Raw genomic sequence first — 8,571 nt, 5'->3', positions numbered from 1 at the left:
TCTGTCTAAGCTCCGCCCCACAGTTACCTGGCAACAGCCAGTTATGCTCCGCCCTACAGTTACCTAGCAACAGCCAGGTATGCTCTGCCCTACAGTTACCTGGCAACAGCCAGGTATGCCTGACACTATGAAAGGGGCTGCTTGCTCCCCCTCTTTCTTGCTCTTTTGCTCTTGCCTTCCTGTCTCTGCTCGGTCCTCCCATTCCCCTCCCACCTCTCTCCACGTGCTCATGGAGGGCCTCCTGTTCTCTTCTCTTCTCTTCTCTTCTCTTCTCTTCTCTTCTCTTCTCTTCTCTTCTCTTCTCTTCTCTTCTCTTCTCTTCTCTTCTTCTCCTCTCCTCTCCTCTCCTCTCCTCTTCTTCTCTTCTCTTCTCTTCTCTCCTCTTCTCTCTTCTCTTCTCCTCTCCTTCCCTTCTCTCTCCTCCCCTCCCCCCCTTCCCTTCTCCTCTCTCTCTCTCTCTCTCTCTCTCTCTCTCTCTCTCTCTCTCTCTCTCTCTGTCTCTCTCTCTCTCTGCCTCTACTACCCTCTTGACCCCCTTCCCCATCCCATGCTCTGAATAAACTCTCTTCTGCACTATAGCATCATGTGACTGGTCCCTCACAGGGAAGGGATGCTACTGAGGCACTCCCTTGCCCGCACCTCACCACACCCCCACAAAACATATCCCTCCTTTCTTTATCTTTTTATAAACACATCAGCATGACACAGCAGGATGTACGTAGGCAAAAAATGTAATGCACGTCACAAAGGGGAGCCACACGTGATACAGTTGACAGAGTCAGATGAGATGGGTAAAATTGATTCCAACGGTATTTTATTTAATCATGCAAAACTAAAGCACCACTTAGACACAGAATCAAAATGCAAAAACCTTGACATGCCCTCCCTTTTGGTATTAACTTTTCAAAACACGCAACCTGTATGACAGTATTCCTCAGCTTCATCTACTCACGTCAGGAACATGTTGGACATACTCGGCTTGCTGCCGCCATCTTGGATACCACCGGGCAGTTTAACACACGCCTGCATCAAACAGGTAATGTGGACAAGATGCACATGGGGTAATTAACAAAGGGAGGGGCTTAAAGAAGGCTGAAGTTGTCAGGTTGAGGAATTCATGAAGGAATTTAGGACGGAGCTTGGGATTAGGATGAGAGCAAGGGAGGTGGGGTCAGGCTAGTCCTACACAGAAAGATCTCCAGGATGCTGGGCGAGAAGGCACCGAGACGGGGAGAAATCACTGCCCAAGAGTAAAAGGGAACAGAGTCGAGAGTCCCACCGGGGTGTCTGGCGGCTGCACACCGCTGTGTCACGCTCACCGCCTTTGGATGTGGTTTCCAGACCCCAGGCTTTTCTGCATTCCCCCCAACGGCAAGGGAAGAAGCCAGGCTGGGTTGACCTGTAATGGTACAACTCTGGTTGTCTATAACCGAAACTTTGAGGTTTCAGATTGGTTCTACCTTTTGCCTCCAACAGCATTTTATGAGGGAGTCTGAGAGGGGGACACCACACACACACACACACACACACACACACACACACGCACGCACGCACCACACGTGTGCGCACACGCACAAAGGAAATTTCCTCGCAAAACAAAAACAGTACTTTTCAGAATTTACTCTGCTTTCAGACTCCTTCCATCGAGCGCCTTATTCATTTTGATTTATTCCCATCCATAAGCAGACTAACGCTTCTCCCCGCTTTTATTGTTCTTCAAGAATAGGCTTTCTATTGGAGGGAAATGCCGTCTCTGCGACCACCACTTTGCCCACTGCAGATCTTCATTAACCTACAGCCGCAGAGCAGGCTTTTAGCAGCGAGCACTTTTGATGGGAATTGAATTTGATATTGCATTATGGGTGTAGGGCGCCTCACAATAGACTGTGTTCTTTCTTGTGACTGAGCACAATCAGAGGGACCCAATTAAATAATTTAGTGCCATAATGGAGAACAAAAGCGGACGAGGGCTTGTGGAGAGGGCTCCGGCAGTGCGAGTTCTCCCTTTTCTGTATCATGTTAATTAATTTGCCTCAAAAAACGAAAAGAAAGCGCACAATGTGGAGGAGCGGAGCTCCCTACAAGATGGAGATGCACTGCTTTCATAAGGCCTCTGCAGCAAATGGACCCAGGAAATGGCAGGACACGGGGTCTTAGGGCTGTGGTAACAGGCTCCTGACCTGCTGGCTTAAGACCACACACTAGTGTATCACCGGGCTGGATTCTTCAAATCAAGGACTCAGAAGAGCCATGATCGAACTGAGATTCTGGGTAGAACCCTCCCTTGATTCACTCCAACTTTTGGTGGTGGCCAGCAGTTCTCTCCACCTTGACTGGTAACTTCTGTGACTAGTCTTTGCCTCTGTTGTCGTCTGGCATTTAACCCCAAATCTAACCCCAACTCTAACCCAACCCTAACCCTAACCCTGACCCTGACCCTGACCCTGACCCTGACCCTGACCCTGACCCTGACCCTGACCCTGACCCTGACTCTAACCCTAACCCAATCCTAACCCTAATCCTAACCCTTAACCCAACCCTAACCCCAACCCCAACCCCAACCGTAACCCTAACCCTAACCCCAACCCCAACCCCAACCCTAACTCTCTCCCGCCACGAGTAGGGCTTACTTGGTGACGTCATAGTAACTAGATTGCACCTGAACAGATCCTGTTCCCACATAAGGCTACATTCCAGGCACTGGGTTAGGACAGAAACATACCATTGGACAGGACACAATGATCAGTGACAAAGCCCAATCTCCGTGCTTTCACACAAAGGTGATTTTCTTCTGAATGATCCTTGGGTTGATTCAGGCGGTAGTGCTTTCTGTGCCGATGAGGAGGAGATCCGGACCCCTCGTCATCATATGGCAAATAGTGTATCTTTACACCATGGCTGTGGGGGAGAAATGAACACAGCAACCTAAGAGACTGTTGCGTAGAAACTGACGCAATCACACGTAGTGTATCAGGAAGCCTGACCCTCAACTCCAAATCACCCAAGGCTTGTTCCGGCCAGCACACTAAAACATCATCCTTGTTCCTGTAATGGACTCTCTTCCGCTGGCAGAACCAACTGGGGGTGCTCGGCTCAGGCACATCCATGCATGGGAATCTCAGTGATCACCCACAGAAGCTCATCCCATTCTGGGAACTGTGGGAAATACTGCATCTAAGAGGATGACACTAAACAGAGGCAGGTGCAAAGTTTGTCATGTAGTACAATTATGTCACACTGCCCCCAACAATAAGGTGGTCACCTTCTCTTTATCTAAGACCTAGGTGACAATCTCTATGTACAGCTCGCCCAAGAATGCCTATTTCTAATGCTTAGATAAATGAATTGTTCCTGTGCATTAACAACAAAGGGGGAACGGTCATTTTCATGCGGGTTGCAGCTCGCTCATTAGAATAGACTGGCTGGCCAGGGAGCCCTAAGAATCCACCTGCTTCTGCCTTGCCCGAGCTGGGATTACAGGCATGCATCACTCCACCAACCAGACTCTTCTTGCATGGGGTCTAGGGATCAAACTCTTATGATTGCAAAAAGACCTTTACTGACTTGTCCTCTCCCCCAAAGTCTTCCACATATGCAGAGGAACCATACTCAAGTGCACAGTGTAATGGCCTTGAGTTTGCTCAAGGTGTGTGTGTGTGTGTGTGTGTGTGTGTGTGTGTGTGTAACTGTCCTCACCATCCATTCCCAGAACCCTCTCACCATCCCACATGGGAACTCTTATGATTAAAAGACCATCCCCGCCCTCTTCCCTCCAGCCCCTGGTCACCACCACACTACTTTCTGTCTTTGAGGGAACAATGAAGGTACCTGCCGTGGAAACCCCTGCCTTGGTTATGCTGTGGTACAGGAGAGCTTTCTCATCCCCAAGTTCCTCTGATATTTGAGTGGAGAAAGAATTTCCCTTCCTATAATTGCAGCGTTGGGTGAGAAGCCAGGGTGGGGATCAAGGGTAGAGGGGGTACACAATAGAATTCTGTACTGCCTAACATGAAGTCAGAGAGCTTCACAAACGCAGGACGCTAGTAATTCTTGACTCTGAGATTCCCAAAGTGGAGAGCACTGCAACCAAGTCCGGGGAGTCAAAGTTGGAAGAAGGAAGCTTGAAGTGAACCAGTGTTATTCAGACTCTTCTGCATTTGGGGGGTAGGGTGGGTTGGAGGAAACTTACATCCTTTTCCACCTCTCTTGGGAATGTAATTTAGGTAACCAGGCCTTTATTCCATTTAGGAGGGCGCCTCAAAGCTACCATCCATTTCAAGAAATATTTACCTTGATGTCACTGCCCTTGAACTTGAGAAATTGTCTTAGGCCATAACATGCCTTCTGGTCACCTGCACAGAGGATGACTTCAGTCAGGTTTTCATTCCAGACAGCTTGGAGGATTTGAGTACCCTGTCTTCTGATGGTATTTCCCAAGCAGTCCCTTCAGTCATCTTCAAGATATACCTGGGACTACACTTTTCAGAGTGGGCCTCTGTGATATTCTGGTAATTCAGCAGCGGAGACCAAAGGCACCTGCAGCCTGCTTTATCCAACTCGGTCTGTATGGTCTGGTTCCATAGATGGGTGGGTCCCTCTACCCTCTGCAAAGTCCAAGCATGGAATGAGCCTCTGTCACTTCCTCGGTCCCCTTGAGATGCTTTGTAAGTCACTGTTATTAGCACCATCCACCCTGGCGGCTCTTTGCATCCAAAGTGCAGCACGCTGTAGTCTAGAGACGCTGGATTTGTGGTTCCCTCTCGAGAGGAGGGAGAGAGACGAACGCCTCGTGCATACCTTGCTCGGGGCTTTTTAAATGCCTCCAATAAGGTGGTGGAGTGGTGGGAGGGGCAAAGTGGGGGGAGGAAGGAAAGAGAAGCACAATCTCCATTTCTCCATATTCGCAATTAATTCTGCCTAGAAGTATCACTCTTCTTAGCGGCGGTTAAAGAAGGCCTTGACGGGAGCACAGCAATTTCTAACTAAACTAGAGGATAATTAGAAATGCCCTGTAGCGGGCAAGTCAGTGCTGCGATTTATTTGCTGTTTATTACCGAGTCCCTGCCCCTTGGGTGTAATGACTGTAAAACCGTGCAGGCAGCTTCTCTGGGTTTGATTTAGTGGCGTAAATGGTGCTCAGAGAGTAGATTAAGCTGGAAACTGATCAAACCTTATTTGCAATCCGATTATACAAACTGCTCCCCCCGCACTGACCAAATTGAAGTAATTTCCCTATAGAAACGTTACACTCACTTTGGTGTAAAAATGATTAACATTTCCTGACTGTAGGTCAGCCTTTCACTTCCACCGTAATCCTTTATCAGGCAAAATGCCCATCTTCCTCTTAGGTTCGTCTTGCTCTTGTCCTGCCTGGTATCCAAGCAAAGCATGGCAGCTGGACCCAATTAAAAAATTATAGCAAACTCTCAGGCTCTCAGTGATGAATCCTGACGGTCAGTAAACACTGGGAGAGGAGGACGAACGGCGTATTTTCTTCTAGTTTGACTGCACAACATTATTGACTTGTTTAATGACCTAACGGAGAGCTCCTCTTCAGACCAATGAGAAGATATCCCTGTCTACTTGGGAAGGGCAGTGGAGGGTCTCAGAAGCAAGTGTCATTAAGCTCAGATGGCTGGATTTACGGTGACTTGTATCTGTCACCAAGCCATTCTTTCAGAAGTACTTAAATACCAGTGGCTATTATTCATCCTTCTTTTAAATAACCATCCACAACACAGGGTATGCGGGTTCCCCCTCCCTTTGCCCTATCAGCACTTCTGGCTGTGAAAATAATTTTCTTACAATTGGCCTCTGGTAACGAAATGCCACCAACTCCACGCCGAACTCTGAAAGCAAACCCTGGGCTCCTCGCATACTTTTGTGACAATCAAAGAAAATATTTGAGTCTGAAATTCATTATCATAGCCTAACTCCAGGACCCGCAATAACATGTTTGTTGTACAACATATTTAAGCTGATTTTCTTCAAACATTTCTGGCCTTAACCCTTGAGAAACCACCCAACCTCAACAAACGTTCCCAGGCCTCAGCTGGATAATTGAAAAATGTGGACAGAGGGGCTGGTGGTTTCCGCGAGTATTCCTAAGTGGCTCCCGGAGATGCAGATGGCATTAAATCGAAAGGGACGCGTTCGAATAAATTCTTTCTGGGCATTTTTGGGTGAACCATTAAGTAGTACATCAGTTCTATCCAAAGCCAGATAGATTTGGAAATGGAGACCGGCTTCTGAGTTTTCTCCGGACCAGAAGGGATGTTCTGTGTGTCGCAGGTAGGGAGTTTCAGGGCGGCAAGCCACAGAGCTGTCGTCTAGGTTGATGATTCTTGGTGGAATTTATACCCCCACGGAAGGTGAGGAAATGACGTCACTCAGTCGGACCCAGTTTCCGGTGCAGGGGTGCGTGCTGGTTTCTTTCTAGGCATTGAGGAACCTTTTAGAGGCGATTGTAGAATGTTGAGGAACCAGACTTGCCGTGACAAAATGGCCAGCGTTAATGTCACCAATGAGATGTCGGTGAATGGATAACGGGAAACCTGTCACTCACCTCCTCCCTTTATGCAAATGGTTTCTTCAGGTAGAAATTAGGTCTCCCCAAAGCCTTACAACGTAATCTTCATTTGTATGTCAGAAAAGCAGCAGTCTTTTAAAAAGTCTGAGGTAAATCACAGTGAAATAAAAATGGACTCATCTGACCTATTCATATCCCTCTCCTAAGTCCTATAGACTTAGAAAGTACAGTAACAAAAATTAGACAGAAAGACCTAACACCGAACACATCCCAAAGCTGCCACAGACGACCTGGAATTGTGGCTACTACAGCAAATGGCACCTGTACATTCAAGCCTCAACCACCTGGTGCACAGAGCTGCCGAGTCCCTTTATTTATAGTCACTGTCATAACCAGGAACATAATCCCAGACGGCAATGGAAATCTAATCCTTTGACCAGAAGGTTTGGAGGTGCAGTATGGAGTCTCTAGGCATCCGCTGTGCACGGCGACAGAATACCTGGTTTATCTGGGAGCAGGAGGAAGAATGAGCTTGCCCCTCCCAGCCGTAACTGAAGACAACATTAGATGGTTTCCTTTTGTTTTGGTCCTGTCCTGCATGTGAGGGCCAGGATTCTTTTTGTGACACTTTAGAACCTGCAGCTTTTGCTAATGTGAAATTTTAGGAATAACAGGTTGCTAATTTGTAAGCGCAGAAGAAAATGAATGCATTCCGGGGAGGATCCTGGGGACAGGAGCGTTAGCAACTCATCTCAGACACACCCGGACACGGAATTTTTTTTGTGTGTGTGTATGTGTACTTATTCTTAAATTATCCTACCTTCGGGGGGAAATTCAAGGTTGGGACAAGATGTGAAATTTATCTGCAGTGTGACAGCTCTGAAGCTGTCACATGAGCAATGCTTTGTTGGCACAAATGAAATATTTTCACATCGAATATAAAGGGCAGAGTCTGTTTCCACTTCTCCTCCAGGTCCCCGAGGCCTTCCTGTTTCTTGTTAGGCATATTTACCAAGTGTGCTGACTGGTTAATTTCTTAGTGCCATGTATAAAATAAGTAGCACATGTATTACTCCCAACCTAGAAACTCTTCCATTCAAGCACATAAAAGTCACTTATTGGGGAAATATATCGATATATGTTCATATATATACATATATGTGTATATGAATATATACACACACATATACATATATGTGTGTTGGTGTGTATACATATGTGCGTATATACATAGATGTATACATGCCTCTTTATGTGTGATATGTAAATATATGTGTGCTTGAATGTTATATATATATATATATATATATATATATATGCTTTCTGATTTTTTTTGTGCTGTCCAATTAAGAAAACAGATTAGAGACTGCAATCCATTTGACTCTTGCAAAAATATCTCTTTGTAATGAAAATTTTAGAATTATTAAATGGAAAGATGAGCCACTTGGAAATGAAACACATTATGGAACCATGCTGTGTGTACTGTAACGCACCGAGAACAAACTTGTAGCCGCTCCCCACAGCCCCAAGGTTGCAGAATCCACGCGCTGCTCTGCCCTTTCAGTGACGTCACCCCTGCGCTTTGCAGACAGCTCTACGCCCTTTCTGCTGGCGCCAGAATAGGTTTGTTAAGAACTTGAAAAGTGTCCTGTTCTACAAAAAGCTTCATGTTTGTTCCTGGTTGGGTGAGCGTTAATAGTCCTAAGACATCAGTGAATAAAATAAGTAGCCTTGCCACAGAAAATCCGAGACAGTGTTTCCATGTTCCTTTTATGACTCTTTCCTTCTTTCTCTCTCCTCCTCTCCCATCCCTCCTCCCGTGTTCTCTGCCTCCTCCTCCTCCTTCCTTCTTATTCTTTCTCCTCTCCTGTTGGGTTCTCTCTGTAGGTATTAAATCACTATACACAGAACTCGCCCAAAATCTTGGCTGGACTAGCAATACAGAAGTTGAGACAAATGTTTACTGTTCGGTTTTACTTAAGGAAAGGCAAAGAGAAGCAAGGGCAGATGCCCACTGTGCACACTGTGCAGAACACTGAGAT

General features: G+C 46.6%; 1 long non-coding RNA gene across 1 annotated transcript; it reads right to left on the bottom strand.

Moving 5' to 3' along the window:
- Window positions 1–797: 797 nt before the first annotated feature.
- LOC134482021 (uncharacterized) lies at window positions 798–6,345 on the bottom strand. Its single transcript, XR_015639154.1, has 3 exons — window positions 4,291–6,345; window positions 2,723–2,898; window positions 798–1,399 (listed from the first exon to the last, which is right to left on the bottom strand). It is a non-coding gene; the product is annotated as an uncharacterized LOC134482021 (long non-coding RNA).
- Window positions 6,346–8,571: the final 2,226 nt, after the last annotated feature.

Source organism: Rattus norvegicus, chromosome 15 (genome assembly GCF_021556685.1).
Source record: "Rattus norvegicus strain SHRSP/BbbUtx chromosome 15, alternate assembly SHRSP_T2T, whole genome shotgun sequence".
NCBI lineage: Eukaryota > Metazoa > Chordata > Mammalia > Rodentia > Muridae > Rattus > Rattus norvegicus.
This window is presented reverse-complemented; position numbering and strand designations above follow the sequence as displayed.